Below are 19,101 nucleotides of genomic sequence, written 5' to 3' on the forward strand. Positions count from 1 at the left end.
AGTGCTTTGCATACACACCTTTAATAAGTAAAAGAAGCAGGTAAAAATTTTTTAATTTCATATTTCTGGAGATTTGTTCTCTGACAATAACAAGATATAATTCTAGAATGCTTAAGAGCTGTTAACAAAGAAGTTAGAATATTTGTGTTTTAAAACTACCCTGAGTGAACTAGCTCTGAGTAAGAGCAGTGTCTCCTGCCAGACTATTTAGAAGTATGACAAAAGCTATCAAGGGTCTTGGGCTAAATAATAGCAGACAATATATAAGACCTTGAGGGATGAGTCATCAAACACGATCGAAGGCCAGAAAAGCTCAGAACCAATGGACAGGTAGGCTCATGGTGCAAAGGATGTAAAGATTGCAAAGATGTAAATTCGGTTTATCTGTAAACTCAAGGCAGTTGCAATCAGAATCATGTTGGATATTAAATTTCATATGGAAGACAGAAAACGTGGAGAATAATCTATAAACCTTTTGAAGAACAAGGTCGGTGGAGGCTTTTCTAGCAGGTCTCAAGTATATCTACATCTGTTGCCATTTCATGGTGCGATCGTTAGATTTTATGTCAACCTGACAAACCTGAATAAAGGTTGGGTTGGAGCCCAACTTGTCAATCAGGTTGCAGCCTGATGACTCCTCCGCAGGGGTGGGAGGTGGGGTAACCTTTTTTCTAAGAGACCCTAGAGCAGAGCAGAGCTTTCTTGCCCATTCACCTTCTGCAGGGTCTGGATCCAGTGTCTGGCCCATTGACCTCCTGTTCTATCACCTGCCGTCCCAGGAGCCATCAGCCAATGCAGGCCTTGGATTCATTCAGCTCTGCATCCACCGGGATGTGGCCCTCCTGCTTCATCTTCCTGCTTCCTGTTCGTCAGCTCCTACAGCTACATGAATAGGAGAAGTTTCCAGCTGACATTTGACCTATGGATTTGAATCAGACTAGACTCGCCTACTTTTGCAACCGTGTGTGTGAGTCTTGGTTGATTAGAGAAACAAATTCATTGACATTCATCCATGGATTTAAAAAAAGCTTTATATAAAGAGTAATTGTATATTAAGGAAGCATCCCAGTCCAGATCAAGTCCGATATAAGCCCATATGTCTAATACCAGTTTATAAATTCCTCTTCAGACTCACACAATACATGCAATTATGCAGAATGCAGGAAGGTCATAGGCCAGTGGGTGGAGCATCTTAGTGCTGGCATGGGTCTCCATGTGGCTCCTCCAGCTCCAGGGCTCTGGTTCTATCAACGTAGCTCCATGTGTCTTATCAACAGGACTTGCAGTGGCAAATCTGTGTCCCACCTCCAGGGACGAAGGCAAGAGTTTCCAGAATCCTCAGAAGAAGACCATGTCCACACAGGCCTCATTGGCTATGACCTGATTGACAGCCTAGACTCCACCCCTTCAAAAGTTGACAGGAGATGATGTAACTGCCGCACCATGTAAGCCATCTCTTGATAGAAATCTTTTTATATGCATACAAACATCGCTAGTGTTGCTTCTTCAGAGAACCAACCTACGACACCAGCATAGCCCTCAGTCTGCGACTCCTTTGTTTTGGAAGCTGGAAAACAAATGCAATGCCTCAATCACAAATCTCAGAAGTAAAAAATGTCCCTCTGTTACGCTGGTCTATGTGACTCACAACCTGTGAGATACAGATAACACAGCCTTGCGTGCTGAACATACAGAGCACTCACGGATAAAGATGAAAAAGACTACAGCCCTCAACATGGATTACACCTCCACAGAAAACAAGAGTCCTCACAACCAGACCCCTAAGCAATATCGTGATAAACAGGAGAGATTGTCGTCCTCAAGGGCTTCATCTTACTTGAAGCCATGGCCAACTCTCATGGAGGTGGCACTCAGAGAAACAAACCACATGCTGCTTTGGGCCTGCAAAAGACCTGTTTCAAGGATGTTACGAAGTACAGCTGCGTCTTCGACAGGACCAAGCTGTACCTGACCCGATCCAAGGTATTTTCAATCCCCTCATTTGCATGCAAAAGCTGCATAACGGACTAGGAAGACCGAAGAATTGTCATCATTGAAGCACGGTGTTGGTGGAGAGTATTGAAAATACCATGGGCTGTCAGAAGAATGAGCAAATCTCTCTTGGAAGAATTATAGCCAGGGCACTTCTTAGAAACCAGGAGTCAGACTTGACTCAAAGGCAACTAGCAAAAACTAATAACTTTTTAAACCCATTAAGAGATAATGTGATTTTATTTTCAATATATTGTTAGAAAAGTAAATCAGATATCATACAACTTTCACCTCTTGGCCCTTCTTCCAGTCCTGAGTGTATTGCCTTAATGTTCTGTTTTACCTCTCTAGTTTCTAAGATCCATTGCAGTGACGACATGAAACTCACAGGCAAACTTTATGCTTAAAGGTTTATTGAGGAACTTAATAAGTGGTAATGCCAGCAAAAAAATAATGCTCAGGATAGCTATTTCTCAGACCATGTCACAGTCCTTTCAAGGCTGCTAATAAATACCCAAAGGGGCATACCACTCCCCTGTAAGTCCTCAGCCCAGAGGTCCACTTCTGTGGGTCAGCAAGTTCAGTTGCCCCAATTTAGTGCCCAGAGGCACCCTACTCCGCAAGCCAACCTTTTATACAAAACCCCTCAGCTTTACTTCCTCCGTGGGTTGGGAAGTCGAATATCACTCTGTTCCTAAGCTCTGGCTCCTGATTCTGCTCCTTTGATGGTCTAGCTGCCCTCTGGATCCAGGAGGTTCACTGCACAGGGATCTGTGCTCCCCTCCTGCCTCTTGCTGGAGATGAGATCCCTCCTCCTCCTCAGAGGGCTCTGTACACAGTACGATGGCATTCCAGAAAACCTTGTTCACGATTACTCACAAGTGGCTCCTGCACCTTCTTACCAGACCGAGGCAGGTGAAAGGTTCTTAGATGGGAGTTAGAGACTCTGCTAGAAGAGCCACATTAAATAAGTCATTGCCCCAGCTGGACTCTCTACTCCACCGTGACTCTAAAGACAGCCCCAGAGTGATCTCGTGGAAACAGAAGTCAGGCTATGCCATTCTTGGGCAAAAGACACTTGAGGAAGTTCCCTTCTCACTCGAAGTCAAAGCCAGCATCCTCATTACAGTGCGCAGACTTTGTGTAAACTGCTTGCCATCCCACTTACCCTTTGACTTGATCGTCTACCTCTCTCCTCTTGGCCTCCTCTGCTCCAGTCACGCTGTGCTCACTGGTCCATGAGTCCTCCAGCTAAGCCTCTCTCCTGCGAGCCTGTGACTTGCTCTGCTCTGCCTGGCAGGCTCTGCCCTCAGCTCTCCCCGCGAGGTCTCTCTCTGTGTCTTCCCACACTGATGTGTAGAGTGTGGCACTGTCAGGGCCAGGGTTTTCCATTGCGGTGAGTCTGAACCCTCAATGTCCGGAACAGCACCTTTTGTGCAGTGAGCCTGCAGGCCGTCTCTCGGCTAATGGAAGCCTCTTGTCTGTAGTACAAGTCAGGCTGTGAAAGGAAAACAAGTGGAGCCATCTCTTTCTCATCCTCCACATCTCTTATCAAGCTTCCTTCCCTTCTCTAGGGCCTGAGCCTTGCCCTGGCCTGAGCAGATGACCTTACTTGTGACCTCTTGTGAAGTCTTGTCAACACTTCAGAGAACCTTTTGCCCCACACCTCCTCCTCCTGGTCCCGGAAACAGTCATTCTTTCCCTGCTAAGCCCCTTCATCCCATCTTGACTCCTGAGCCACCCCCCACCTTCCCAGTCAATCCCAACTCCCAGTGGAACTGCTTTAGGGATTCCAAGGCTGTAATTCTTTATCGAAGTGGCTGCCACAACTTTCTCCTGGGAGGGGGTTCGAATGTCCACCCTACTCATTAGCAGCTGAATACTTAACCACTGCCCCCCCAGGACTCCATCCAAGATACCTAAACAGCAGGAGAAAGAGAAGAACAATTTATTGGGGCTCATACAATTCTTTTCACAGTTCATACATATACATACATCAGTTGTATAAAGCACATCTGTACAGTCTTTGCCCTAATCATTTTTTTCTCTTTTCTTCTTTTACATTTTATTAGGGACTCATACAACTCTTACCACAATCCATACATATACATACATCAATTGTATAAGCACATCCATACATTCCCTGCCCCAATCATTCTCAAGGCATTTGCTCTCCACTTAAGCCCCTTGCATCAGGTCCTCTTTCCTCCCCCCCCCCTCCCTCCCCATTCCCCCCTCCCTCATATGCCCTTGGTAATTTATACATCGTTATTTTGTCATATCTTGCCCTATCCGGAGTCTCCCTTCCCCCCTTCTCTGCTGTCCCTCTCCCAAGGAAGAGGTCACATGTAGGAGCCCCAATAAATTTTTAAAATAAAAAAAAAAAGAGAAGAAGAAAGAAAGAAAAAATAAACCACAAACCCTGCTGCCATCAAGTTAATTGCAACTCATAGCAACCCTATGTAGGGTTTCCGAGGCTGTAAACTGTAGCACTGCGACACTCCCCCAGCAGTGCCACACTCCCCCAGCAGTACCACACTCCCCCAGCAGTACCACACTCCCCCAGCAGTGCTACACTCCCCCAGCAGTACCACACTCCCCCAGCAGTGCCACACTCCCCCCAGCAGTGCCACACTCCCCCAGCAGTGCCACACTCCCCCAGCAGTGCCACACTCCCCCAGCAGTACCACACTCCCCCAGCAGTACCCCACTCCCCCAGCATTACCACACTCCCCCAGCAGTGCTACACTCCCCCAGCAGTACCACACTCCCCCAGCAGTACCCCACTCCCCCAGCAGTACCACACTCCCCCAGCAGTACCACACTCCCCCAGCAGTGCCACACTCCCCCAGCAGTGCCCCACTCCCCCAGCAGTGCCACACTCCCCCAGCAGTACCACACTCCCCCAGCAGTGCCACACTCCCCCAGCAGTACCACACTCCCCCAGCAGTACCACACTCCCCCAGCAGTGCCACACTCCCCCAGCAGTACCACACTCCCCCAGCAGTGCCACACTCCCCCAGCAGTACCCCACTCCCCCAGCAGTGCCACACTCCCCCAACAGTACCACACTCCCCCAGCAGTGCCACACTCCCCCAGCAGTGCCACACTCCCCCAGCAGTGCCACACTCCCCCAGCAGTGCCACACTCCCCCAGCAGTACCACACTCCCCCAGCAGTACCCCACTCCCCCAGCAGTGCCACACTCCCCCAGCAGTACCACACTCCCCCAGCAGTGCCACACTCCCCCAGCAGTGCCACACTCCCCCCAGCAGTGCCACACTCCCCCAGCAGTGCCACACTCCCCCAGCAGTGCCACACTCCCCCAGCAGTACCACACTCCCCCAGCAGTACCCCACTCCCCCAGCATTACCACACTCCCCCAGCAGTGCTACACTCCCCCAGCAGTACCCCACTCCCCCAGCAGTACCACACTCCCCCAGCAGTACCACACTCCCCCAGCAGTACCACACTCCCCCAGCAGTACCACACTCCCCCAGCAGTACCACACTCCCCCAGCAGTGCCACACTCCCCCAGCAGTGCCCCACTCCCCCAGCAGTGCCACACTCCCCCAGCAGTACCACACTCCCCCAGCAGTGCCACACTCCCCCAGCAGTACCACACTCCCCCAGCAGTACCACACTCCCCCAGCAGTACCACACTCCCCCAGCAGTGCCACACTCCCCCAGCAGTACCACACTCCCCCAGCAGTACAACACTCCCCCAGCAGTACCCCACTCCCCCAGCAGTGCCACACTCCCCCAGCAGTACCACACTCCCCCAGCAGTACCACACTCCCCCAGCAGTGCTACCAGAACCAAGCTCTAACCCAACTCACCCCATAGGACAAGGTAGAGGTGCCTCTGTGGTCTTCCGAGACAGTGACTGTGAAAATAGAAAGCCTCGTCTTGCTCCCTCAGGGTTTTCAAACTTGACCTTGAGGTTAGCCACCCAACATGCAAGCTAGGCTCCTCTCAGGGCCCTTAAAAGTGCCCTTTGCTCCATTGTACTTCCTCCCCCACCTCCCTAAATCCGTGCCCCTTCCCGGAGCCCCTGTCACACACCTGCCACTGCACACAGGCACAGAGAGTAAGGCCGTTCCCAGAGGCTCACCCATGTGGCAGGGACACTGAGCCCATTCTTCCTGTCCTACTCCATGTCCTTGTGGGTTTTCCACAGAATTTGTCCAGCAACTCGCTGGCCTTTGCCCTAACTGTCACTTGGGAGAAGGCCAAGCTTCAGACAGCCTTCTGACTGCTTCTAGTCTCCATCCCCTGAGCAGTCTCTTGTGGGCCCCGCCACTCATTTCCATTCAGGCAATTCAACACCCAAGTCCTTTCTGCCAGACCCCTCCCACCCCTCGCTCTCTTAAAATGACCCCACCGTTCCCCCAGTCACCAGGCTTAGAACATTTTGCTAAGTGAAATGAGTCCATCACAAAAAGGCAAATACTGTATGAACTATCTAGAACAGGCAAATGTACAGGGACTGAAGTTGTCAGAGTGGGTACCAAGGGTGGGAAGAGCGGGTGGGGGGGGAGATGGAGTGGGGCCCACTGTTTAATAAGCAGTGAGCTCTGCTTAGGGTGATGGAGAATTTGACAATGATTCTTTATAAATTGACTGTACAGCACAAAGGATGTAGTGGAGATCACAAAACTGTATACATGAAAAGCATTGGGTTGGCCAAAATGTGGTGAGATATAAATATTTACAAAAAGTGTTTTTGAAAGGCCGTGTCTCATTCTTAACTCTCTTATTCTTTGACTTGGTTCTTGTGATTTCCAAGGTGCCTGTCTTTCCGTCCACGCTCCCCACCCCGGCTGTCCGCACCTTTCCTTGAACAAGGCTTTCATCATCTCCCCCTGCCCCGGATGGTTTTGTGTTTCTCCACTTCTTTCCATCGCTTTGTCCCACAAAGGCTTTCTGAATTCCTACCTTTCACGCACAGGACGCCTTCGCCTTCTCGTCTGTGCCCCTGTGTGAATTGCAGTTCTCCTCACCGCCCTGGTCTGCGCCTGAAGCCTGACCCCCCCCCCCCCCCCCCCGTGCCTGCCACCCCCCCCCCAACTTCCTGGCTTATGCTCTCCTTCCCGAAATGCGCTCTCTTCCTCCTTCCACCCGTCCCAGGGGACAGCTCCTAACTGCCTCAGGGGCCCTTGTTCCCTGCGTCCCAGGGGACAGCTCCTAACTGCCTCAGGGGCCCTTGTTCCCTGCGTCCCAGGGGACAGCTCCTAACTGCCTCAGGGGCCCTTGTTCCCTGCGTCCCAGGGGACAGCTCCTAACTGCCTCAGGGGCCCTTGTTCCCTGCGTCCCAGGGGACAGCTCCTAACTGCCTCAGGGGCCCTTGTTCCCTGTGTCTGTGCTTTGGCTGTTGCTTTTCACTAGACACTTTAAATAACACGCGGATCCGTTTCCCCCCAGCAACAGCTACGTGTATCATCCATGCAGAAGTGTTCTCCCCACCCTTTTCTAAATGACACCCCCCCCCCCCCGTCAACCTACTCTCCACGTAAACTCCCCTCCCTCCTCATCTGCACCCCTGGTAACCACTGATTGATCATTTTATGTGTGTGTGGGGGGGGCGGGCAGGGTGGAGAGTGAGTTTATATATGTTCTTCTTTCATACAAGGGGGATAGACTGTCTCTGTTCTTTTGCAACTGACTGGTTTCACTCAGCGTGTCGTCAGCATTCCTCCCATGCCATTAGGGCTTCATTTTCTCCATGGCGCCTCCGGACGGAACATTGGACGATGCCTGCTCTTTTTCTCTAAATCCCTTCTGCACTCACACATTACACACCCAAAGCCCAAACCCATGCCCGCTGCCACGGAGTCCATTCCAACCCAGAGCCCCCCCTCTGTAGGGTTTCTGAGACTTCATCTGGGCAGAAGCAGACAGCCTCCTCGGCCTCTTGTGGAGTGGCTGGTGGGTTTGAACCACGGACTTTGCGTGTTATATATGTCCCCATGTCTCACAAGTCGACTTTAAGATGGAGACCATGTCTTTTGTTTCTACTGTCGCCAACAAAGGATCCCTGGTGGTCCATTGGAATCGGGGTTGGGACCCGCCAGCTGTTTTGAAAAAGACCGATGAGGCTGTCTGCTGGTGTCGGATTTCCAGCGCGGTAGGGTTTCTGGGGCTCTAAATCTTGACAGGAGCAGACAGGCTTATCTTTCAAGAACTCATGGGTTTGAACCACCAACCTTTTGGTTAACGGTCTAACACCTGGCAGCCCCACAGGGGCTTCTTTACTCATAGTGGCCCTTATCCACTTAGGGATTTTGAAGTTCTAAATCTTTGTTCATCTTACTTCCCAGGAGTGACAGATGGTTTGAACCTCCAACCTTGCAGTGAGCAGCCCCACATTTACCCACGACACCACCAGGGTTTCTTCATTAACCATGCCAAAAGAGAAAAACCAAATTCACTGCCATCAAGTTGATCCTGGTTCATAGCGACCCTGGACGGGGTTTTTGAAACTAAATCTTTTCTGGAATAGACAGCCTCGGACAAAAATAGCAACGGGTGGATTTGAACCATCAACCTTGAAGTTGGCAGGGCAAAGGCTAAATCCCACAACCACTGTCCTTAGACCTTTTGCTCAGTGATGACCATCTACCGTGAGACCATGTGCCCTTTATAAGGCTCCACATCTCTTTGCCACCTTCTGGGGGTGGTCCAGAAAAGTTCTCAACAGTGACGAGAATAAGCCCATGTTTGCCTCTGCTACACCCATCCAGAGAGACATGTTATATCTCAGCCTCATGTGACCTCTCCCTCTTATGAGCCGGCAAGCTTTGTCCTTCCGCACAGGCTTCCCTTCTCTGCTGCTAATATTGTGAACCAATTGGCATTTTAAAAACACACAGTGGTGGGGAGGGAGGGGGAAAATGAGGAGCTGATACCAAGGGTTCAAATAGAAAACAGATGTTTTGAGAATGATGATGGTAACAAATGTACAAATATGCTTGACACAATGGATGGATGGATGCTCCCCAAATAAAATGATTTTTTTTTAAAAAAAGAGTTGTATGATCTCCCAATAAAATGATTAAAAAACAAAAAAAAACCACAGTGGACACCAAGTTAACTCTGATTCATGGTGACTGTGATCAATCAGTGGTTACTCAGTGACCACCTTTTGCTGCATTTGTTGGTTGTACCCATTGTCATTGAGTCTTCTCTGACGCAGGGCGACCCCCTAGAGCAGCATAGTTTTGCACCTGGGGGTTTTCAGGCTGTACATCTGGACAGAAACAGACAGCCTCCTCTCTCTCTCTCTCTCTCTCTCTCTCTCTCTCTCTCTCTCTCTCTCTCTCTCTCTCTCTCTCTCTCTCTCCCTCCCTCCCTCCCTCCCTCCCTTCCTCTCTCCCTCTCTCCCTCTCTCCCTCTCTCCCTCTCTTCCTCTCTCCCTCTCTCTCAGGGCAGCTGGTGGGTTCAAACTACTCCTCCTGTAGAACTGTGCTCCGACGGGTTTTCTGGGCTGGTTTTTAGGAAGGAGATCACCAAGCCTTCCCGAGGAGTCTCTGGGTTGACTTGAAACCTTCCACTTAGCAGCTGAGGATGTTGAGCATTTGCACCAGCCGGGGTCTCCTGTGACTGGTATCAGGGACTCGTCTGGCAGTGATGAAGAAAGCTGGGGAACATTCTTCTTTGGAGGCTTCTATTTTGATTCGACCTTGGACCATATCACCCAGTCTTCCAAATATATCTTCAGTCCCCTAGTGAATATTTTTCATTCATTTGCTCAGGCATTTTCCAAAATAATAAATAAAGTGCAGCATAGCAATAAGACTCGGTCAGTAAGCATCAGAGAGCTAAATAACCACACTGTGGCAGCACCTGTAGCCTGGGGACTTGCTCTCTGAACATTGCCTCTTGGAGTGGCAGGCTGTGTCTCAGGGATGACCCCTCCATCTCAGCCATCCTAGACTATACCTTCTAACTCCAAGCAAACTATGAAAAGTATACTGTTTGATTGATTGTAAACCTAGTGCCCTGCTGGCATAATGAGCTGCTCACCACACAGTTGAGGGTTCAAATCCACCAGCTGCTCTGAGGAAGAAAGATGAGGTTATCTGGATTGGGGATCCTACAAACTCAGGGATAAGGGAACAAGGGATCTAAAATTGATGGCAAAGATGATGTATAATGCCTAGAGGGATTCAATCAAGTGCAATATATCCAAGAGTAATTACTGAATGCCAAATGGAGGATGAGCACAATAGTGGGACAGGAGAAAGGTTAAAGGAAATAAAGGGCAAAAATAGGAGGTAACAGCTATTCATAGAAGTATAGCTGGCTAAGCTCACCCCGAGGTCCCGAGGATCTGTGTCTTGCTTCAACAGTGTTTGAACGGATCAGGTCCGGGGACTCCTGCCGCCAACCCTCTGCCACGCAACAGGTTTCTTTCCGGAAGTAACTTGGGGACCAGCTTCTCAGCCAGCCCCTCCTCTTGGGACCAGCGGACACTTTTATTTGGCGTGCGGTGACCTCCAAACCGACGCATCATGAGCTCTCAGATCCGTCAGAATTATTCCGCCGACGTGGAGGCCGGCGTCAACCTTCTGGTCAACCTGCACCTGCAGGCCTCTTACACCTACCTCTCTCTGGGCTTCTTTTTCGACCGCGACAATGAGGCCTTGGAAGGCATGGGGCACTTCTTCCGCGAGCTGGTGAAGGGGCAGCGCGAGGGCCGAGCGTCTCTGGAAGCTGCAGAACCAGCGTGGCGGCCGCGCCCTCTTCCAGGATGTGCAGAAGCCGTCTCAAGATGAGTGGGGTCGAACCCTGGACGCCAGGGAAGCTGCCCTGGCCCTGGAGAAAAAACTCAACCAGGCTCTTCTGGACCTGCATGCCGTGGGGTCCACTCACACCGACCCTCATCTCTGTGACTTTCTGGAGAACCACTTCCTGGACAAAGAGGTGAAACTCCTCAAGAAGATGGGCGACCACCTGACCAACCTCCGCAGGGTGGCCAGCCCCGAGGCCGGCCTGGGCGAGTATCTCTTCGAGAGGCTCACTCTCAAAGAAGACTAGGAGCCTGCGGCGCCCAGCCACCTGCCAGGGGCCCTCTGCCTCCCCACGGCTGGCCTTAGCCCCTCTGCCTGAACCGGTCTGCAGCGCCACCGCCCTGGAGCCCCTCCCCAGCTGGGGACCAAATGGAAACAATAAAGCTTTCTTTTGCAGCAAAAAAAAAAAAAAAAGAAGAAGAAGAAGTATAGCTATAGGCAGGCATATATGTAAATATATTAATTTATAATAAAAAGAATACAAGCCAATGTACATATATTTATATGTTAAGCATTAAGATAGCTGATGGACCTTGGGCCTCTACTCAAGGCCTCCTTTAACATAACAACACTTTGTTCTAATAACCTGGCACTCTTTGATACTTACCTTCATGACATGATTGCTGAAGACAAATGGATACATAAGCAAATGTGATGAAGAGAGCAGATGGTACCCGGCTATCAAAAGATTGTGTCTGGGGTCTTAAAGGCTTGAAGTTAAACAAGCAGTCATCTAGCAGGGAAGCAAATAAGCCCACATGGAAATACACCAGCCTGTGTGAACATGAGGTGTCACTGGGATCAGGTATCAAAAGATGCCAAACGAACAACTCTATTGATGTGAACAGGGAGGTTAAAGTGGAGACCCAAAGCCCATCTGTAGACACTTGGATTCCCCCCACAGAAGGGTTATAAGGAAGGGATGATTCAACCAAGGTGCAATATAGCACCGACAAAACACACATCATTCCTCTAGTTTCTGAATGCTTCCTCCCCCCCACTACCATGACCCAGTTCTACCTTATAAATCTGGCTAGACCGGAGAACACACATTGGTACAGATGAGAGCTCTGAACACGTGGAATTCAGGACAGATAATCCCCTCAGGAACAGTAGTGGGAGTAGCGATCTCATGAGGGGAGGGGAATGGTTGGAAAGGGGGAAGGGAGAGAAAGGGGGAACCCAACACAAGATTGGATGTAGAGCCCCTGCCCCTGAAGGGGATGAATAACGGAAATGTGGGTGAAGGGAAACAACGTACAGTGTAAGATATGAAACAAGAGTAACAATATATAATTGATCAAGGATTCATGAGGGTTGGGGGGAGGGGCCAAAAAGGAGCTTATACCAAGGGCCCAAATAGAAAACGTTTTGGACAAGATAATGGCAACATATGTACAAATATGCTTGATACAACCAATGGATGGAATGTTACAAGAGCTGTAAGAGCCCCCAGCAAGAATGATTTTTTTTTTTAAGTTACAATCTCAGAAAGCTTGTGAAGCAGTTTGACTCCATCCTGCAAAGTCACTATGGGTTGGAATTGACCTGGCAGTGGGGTTTGGTTTGGAGTCTAGAGAGGATGGGAAAGCAAGCCCTGAACTCTGCAGGAACATTGGGGGCAGGCGAGGGGGGTGCATGCTGCGAATGATAGTTGGTTTAGCCAGCCCATGGTATCAGCCACAAATAATCCATTCTGATTACTTCCTTATCCATCCACCCTTTGTGGGACATTTTTGTTGTTTCCAGTTACTCATGCTAAACAAGATGACAGTGAGCATCCACGTACATTCGTTTGTCCAAATATCAGATCATTTCCCTAGTGTGATGTCATAGAAGTAGGGCTATCTATACATAACTTCATTTTACATAACACCATCAACATCACTAGACTCCTTTCTACAAAGGTTTTCCAGGTACTCTGTCATGCTGTGTGTGCAAGAGCTGGACACACTCAGGACAACCCCAGCCTGCTGGACCCTGTCCCTAGAGAGTGGCTGTCACATCCTATGCACAGTGGCCAGGCACACTAACTGCCCAGCGGCATGGCAGTATCAGCTCAGAGGGGTGCAGAAAGTACCAACACCGCCCCCACCCCCATCTGCGTGCCCAAGCACAGAGGAAAGGACATGAGAGTTAGACTTGACAGGTTGGAGGAAAAGCTGGAAACAATCTAGACATTTCCAGACAGTGACTATAAAAGGCTGGTGTCATTCACTGGGAGACAGGGGGAGGGGGTTTGTTCTTTTTTTGTTACTAAATCATTTTATTGGGGCCTCTTACAACAATCCATACATCAGTTGTATCAAGCACATTTGTACATGTGTTGCTACCATCATTTCCAAACATCTTCTTTCTACTTGAGCCCTTTGTATCAGCTCCTCTTTTTTTTTTAAAAAAAAAATCATTTTATTGGGGGCTCAAACTCTTATCACAATTCATCCATCCATCGATTGTGTCAAGCACATTTGTTGCCCTCATCCTCAAAACTTTCTGCTTGAGTCCTTGGTAGCAGCTCATTTTCCCCCTCCCTCCCCACTTCCCCCTACATGAACCCTTGATAATTTATAAATTATTATTATTTTGTCATATCTTACACTGTCCGTCATCTCCCTTTACCCACTTTTCTGTTATCTGTCACCCAGGGAGGGAGTTATATGTAGATCCTTGTAATCAGTCCCCCCTTTCTACCCCACCTTCCCTCTACCCTCCCAGTGTCACCACTCTCACCACTGGTCCTGAAGGGCTTCAACTGTCCTGGATTCCCTGTGTTTCCAGTTCCTATCTGTACCAGTGTACATGCTCTGGTCTAGCCAGATTTGTAAGGCAGAATTAGAATAATGATAGTGGGGAGGAGGAAGCATTTAAGAACTAAAGTTGTATGTTTCATCGTTGCTACATTGCACCCTGACTGGCTCATCTCCTCCCCGTGACTCTTCTATAAGGGGGTGTCCAATTGCCTACAGATGGGCTTTGGGTCCCCACTTGGCACTCCTCCTCATTCACCATATGATTTTTTGTTCTTGATGCCTCATACCTAATCCCTTCAATACCTCGTGATCACACAGGCTTCTTCCATGAGGGCTTTGTTGCTTCTCAGCTAGATGGCCACTTATCTTCAAGCCTTTAAGACCCCAGATGCTATATCTTTTGATCGCCAGGCACCATCATCTTTCTTTACCACTTTTTCTTATGCACCCATTTGTCTTCAATGATCGTGTCCGAAAGGTGAGCCTCATGGAATGCCAGTTTAATGGAACAAAGTGTTCTTGTATTGAGTGAGTACTTGAGTGGTGGCCCAATTTCCATCTTCTACCTTAATACTAAACCTATAAATATATGCACATAGATCTATTTCCCCATTGTCATATATAAATATATTTACATATGTACATGCCTGTATTTAGACCTCTATAAATATGGTTTTCCTCCTAGTTCTTTCCTCTATTTCCTTTGACTTTCCTCTTGTCCCACTATCGTGCTCAGTCTTCATTTGGGTTTCAGTAATTCCTCTTGGTTACATTGCCCTTGATCAAGCCCTACCAGGCCTCTTCTAGCCTCCTTGCCACTGATTTTGGATCACTTGTTCCCTTGTCCCTGGGTTTGTTAACACCACTTCCTTTCCCCCACCTCCCAGAGGGAGTTTTCATATAACCTATCCCCTTAACAATAATTAAGTTTCAAAAATTAAACGTCTTACCTTCCAAAATAACAGTCACAATATTCGACTAAAGAAAAAAAAAACTGCCATCAGGTTGATTCCAACTCATAGCAACCCTTTAAGACAGAATAGAGTGAATTACCCTGTGGGTTTCAGAGACTGGAAATCTTTACAGGAGTGAAAGCCTCATCTTTATCCCCAAGAAGCTGGTGGTTTCGAACTGCTGACCTTGCTGTTAGCAGCCCACTGTGCAACCCACACCACTACCAAAACACCAAAACCAAACTCACTGCCACCGATTCAGTGTTGTCTCAGCAATCCAGGGTAGAGCTGCCCTTGTGAGTCTCCAAGATTGTAACTGTTTATGGGAGTAGAAAGCCCTTTCTCCCTCGGAGCAGCTAATGGGTTTGAACTGCTGACCTTGCAGCTCACAGGCCAATGTGTAACCACTACACCTCCAATAAACTAGGATAGGTAAATAACAAACGTTATTTAAAAATGCCAAATGACCCAACAAAAAGTTGAAAGTTTGTTTTCAAAGTGAGTTAACATAGTTCTATTTCTGCAGTTTATTGGTAAGTAGAGTTTTGTCTAATCTAGCCTTTTTGTGTGGTGGGGACAGGGTAAGCATAGAACCAATTCCGTAAAGTTACTACTTTTTAAACCTGTGAACATTCAAAGTGAGAGAAGCTATACGTGCCCAGCACTTACTTACAACCCCACGGTTTTCTGGCTTGAACGGGACATCAGGGCCCGAATGGGAACAGCTCTTGGCTTCCAGTTCTCAGCAGCTGGAGAAGCTGCCACTCGGAGGAGGCGTTATACTGAGGACCCCTTGAGCCTTCTGCCCAGAGGGCTCACCTCCCTTCACCCCTGATACACGTCAAGCTCTATGTCACCTTCCCGTTTTGACAGATGGAAAAGTAGGAGGTAGGTTACCTACCCACAGACGCGTGGCCTGTAAACCCGCTGATGGAATGTTCTCGGCGTGGGCCTGGACTCAGTGCAGCTGGGTGACCAGTCAATGGGCTAAACATGAGCAGGTGGTTCTGACAGTGGCCTTCAGGCATTTGCCCTGGATTGCTGTGTGTCCTGGGCTAGCTGAGGAGGGGGCTTGACTGGCCTGGTGCAAGGCGGCCACCCCAGCCCCCAACAGTGCCTGAGGCAGGCTGTGCACTGAGTGGTCTGTGTTGACTGACTGGCAGTGGGGAAGGCTGGGGCTGGATTGGAATGCCTGCACCTGGGCCCCCTACCCCTAACCATTCCTTGCAGCTGGTGCTTTGCCTTCCATGGCAACCAACATGATTGGTTTTGTGTTCGGCTGAGTTCTCTAGAGACGCTAAGCCAGTAGCACCTATATGGGTACATAAAGAGTGTTTCTATCCCACAGTTGTAGAAGTGGGTGAATCAAGTCTGCTTCTTGTCTGTGGGTCACATGTTAAGCGAGCGGCTCTTTCTGCAACATGCAGCTGCTGGGGTCAAGGAAAAGGAAGATGAAGCAGAAGCCCCAAAGGCCGTGGACGGCAGCAGATCGGGCCTGTGGCTGGCAGAGTCAAGGGAGCCCAAGGTCAGCAGGCTCTGGCGGCTCCGAGGGTCCGCAGGCGATAAGCTTAAGAACTGGAAACCGGTGTCACAGAGATGTGGGGTTCCAGGCCAGCAAGAAGAACAAAGGGTTCCACAGCACCTGCTTAATCCACCCCGCCCTGAGAGCCTAGCACCAAGGTTACTCCCTGAGTAAATGCTTGGCTCACAGCAGATCCATTCATGGCATTGATTACGTTATGCTGATCACATTATGAGGGTCAAACCACAGAGAATCCTGGCCCAACCAAGTTGACCCAAAGTCTATCACAGTCTTTGACAGGTGAAGTGAGTTTAGGTGGTGCGTTAATAAATATTCAATCGCATGGTGGTAAAATTAATTTCTTTTTTCATCTTGTGACCTTGAAGAAATCTCATTTGATACCACTATGTCTTTAACACATTCTAATTCTCTGTTTCATTTTAAAAAACAAAAAAACAGAGAGCTTCTACTCAGAGCTTTTGGTAACTTAGACTATCTGGTAGAATGTTTCAATCTTTGTCGCCATCAGTGTGTTTGTTCTTAGAACTGCCGTTCCTTCATGGCATACATGCTGGTTTTCCTATAGTAGTGCTGATTTCATAAACTGAAGCAGGAAAATCGAGTGGGTAGAAAGAATAAATAGTAGTAGAAGTGGCCATTTTTAGGGGCCATTGAGTCCGCTCCAGTTCGTGGCGACCTTATGTGTAAAAGAACAAAATGCCCCTGCCCCTCTGCCCCCTTCATGACCACTGGTAGGTCTGAGGCCACTGTTGTGACATTGTGCCAATCCATGCCTTGGAGGTTTCCCTGTCCTCACGGGCCTTCGCTTTCCAAACAAAGTGTCCTCCAGTGTTGGTCCCTCGTGATGATGTGATGGAAATAAGTGAATTCAAAGCTCATCATCTAGTTCAGAAGCAACAAAGCCCACATGGAAGAAACACACCAGCCTGTGTGACCACGAGCTGTCGAAGGGGTCAGGTATCAGGCATCAAAGAACAAAGAATCATATCATTGTGAATGAGGGGGAGTGGGGACTGGAGACTCAAAGCCCATTGGCAGCCAACCGGACAGCCCCTTGCTGAAGGGTTGTGGGGAGGAGTCAGTCAGGGTGCAGGGTAGCAACAATGAAACTTATAACGTTCCTCTAGTTCTTAAATACTTCCTCGCCCCCTCCGCCCCCCCCCCCACTATATGATCCCAATTCTACATTACAAGACCCGAGGCTGTACATTGGTACAGATAGCAACTGGAAACACAGAGAATCCAGGACAGATGACTCCTTCAGGACCAGTGGTGAGAGTGGCAATGCCTGGAGTGTGAAGAGAGTGTGGGGTAGAAAGGGGGAACTGATTACAAGAATCTATGTATAGCCTCCTCCCTGGGGGGGTGGACAGCAGAGAAGAGGGCGGGGGAAGACGTCAGACAGTGTAACATATGACAAAATAAAAATTATGAATTATGAAGTGTTCATGAGGTAGGGGTGAGTGGGGAGGGAGGGGGGAAATGAGCAGCTGATATTAAAGGATCAAGTAGAAGGCAAATGTTTTGAGAATGCTGATGGCAACAAATGTACAGATGTTCCTGACCCAATGGATGGATTGTGATAAGAATTGTATGAGGCCCCAATAAAATTATTAAGAAGAAAATTATTAAGAAGAAAAACTCAGACCATGTTCTGTTACCTACTCTGGAAACCTTCCGCTGCTGCTTTCCAGAGTAGATCTCCAGACGTTCCCTCCAGTGCCCCGTGGTGCTGTCAGTAAGCACTGGACTGCCAACCACAGCGTCAGGGGTCCCAAACCCCCAGCAGCTCCAAGGAAGAAAGGTGAGCTCTCAGGAAGATGTACAGTCTCCACCAAAACCCTCCATAGGGTTGCTAAGATTGGGGATAGACTCGGTGTCAGTGGGTTTGGTTTTTATAGGGTTTATATTGGCAGCTTTTTAGAAGTAGATAGCCAAGCTTTTCTTTCTAGTCTGTCTCAGTTCAGAAGCTCCATCGAAATTGGTCCACAGTGGGCGACCCTCCTGGTGTTTGCAATACTAGGAGCGGAGCGTCAAGCAAACAGCAACATGCATGCCATCACAACACATCAAACTGAATGGTAACAGATCATTTTATCCGAAATAATGCGAGTGTTATGGGCATGACGGCGATTTGAGAAAAGCTTGCTCTAATTTTACATGCATGGGGAGGTCAGGAATGGGAGTTTGCCCTAGGGATGCACTCAGTGGCTCAATATCCTTGAGAGATGAGCGCTCTATGGAAGAGACCAGGATGGGGAGTGAAGAGATCAAGGTAGAGCTATATTTCTCTCGAGTGAGTAGTTTATCTTCCTAGTGTTAGATTCCCCATCTCTGAATGAGGAGTTTGAGTGAGTTAAGATTATGTGCTTTATACATACATTATCTATAGCAGTTGAATCGTGGAACATAACTCAGTAGTATAAAAGGATATGGTCTTTGGCTGGGTCCTCTAGAGAAACAAAACCAGTGACGTTTCACGTTATGAAGTGGGGAAGTTCAAGTCTGGGCGAGTTCCAAGTTGGTGGGTCAGATGTTAGGCAGAAGGCTTCTCCTGACTCTCAGAGCCACAGGGGCCGATGCACCCAAGATTGGCAAGAAGACAACAGGCTTGTAGCTGCAGAGGCAAATAAATGATTCCAACTGCCAGCAGGTCATTGGCTCAATTCCAAAGAAATGGAGATTGAGGAGTCGGATATAGGATCCAGGCCCAGCAAAGAAAGCAGATTTTTCCTACAGTATCCACTTAGGTGAAGGATATAGGATCCAGGCCCAGCAAAGAAAGCAGATTTTTCCTACAGTATCCACTTAGGTGAAAGCAGGCCACACCCCCAAAGAAACTCCCTTTCAGTAGATGGCCTGCTCATAGCAGATCTGATTCTGGAGGTGATTAGAGTGTTAGAGCTCATCATGGGATATCGCTTGGTCTTGATATTGAACTATTGAGAATCCTGGTCCAAGCAAGTTAACACGAAACCTTAGTTACCCTGGGACCATAAATACTTACTTAATCTTGCTCTGCAAGATAATATTACAAACAGCATTGCTATTGAGTTGATTGTCCATTCTGAC

General features: G+C 48.7%; 1 pseudogene; it reads left to right on the plus strand.

The window, feature by feature from the left end:
- Positions 1-10,389: 10,389 nt before the first annotated feature.
- On the plus strand, positions 10,390-11,078 carry LOC142461644 (ferritin light chain-like; annotated as a pseudogene).
- Positions 11,079-19,101: the final 8,023 nt, after the last annotated feature.

The sequence above is a fragment of the Tenrec ecaudatus genome, chromosome 11 (assembly GCF_050624435.1).
Source record: "Tenrec ecaudatus isolate mTenEca1 chromosome 11, mTenEca1.hap1, whole genome shotgun sequence".
NCBI classification, from domain to species: Eukaryota; Metazoa; Chordata; class Mammalia; order Afrosoricida; family Tenrecidae; genus Tenrec; species Tenrec ecaudatus.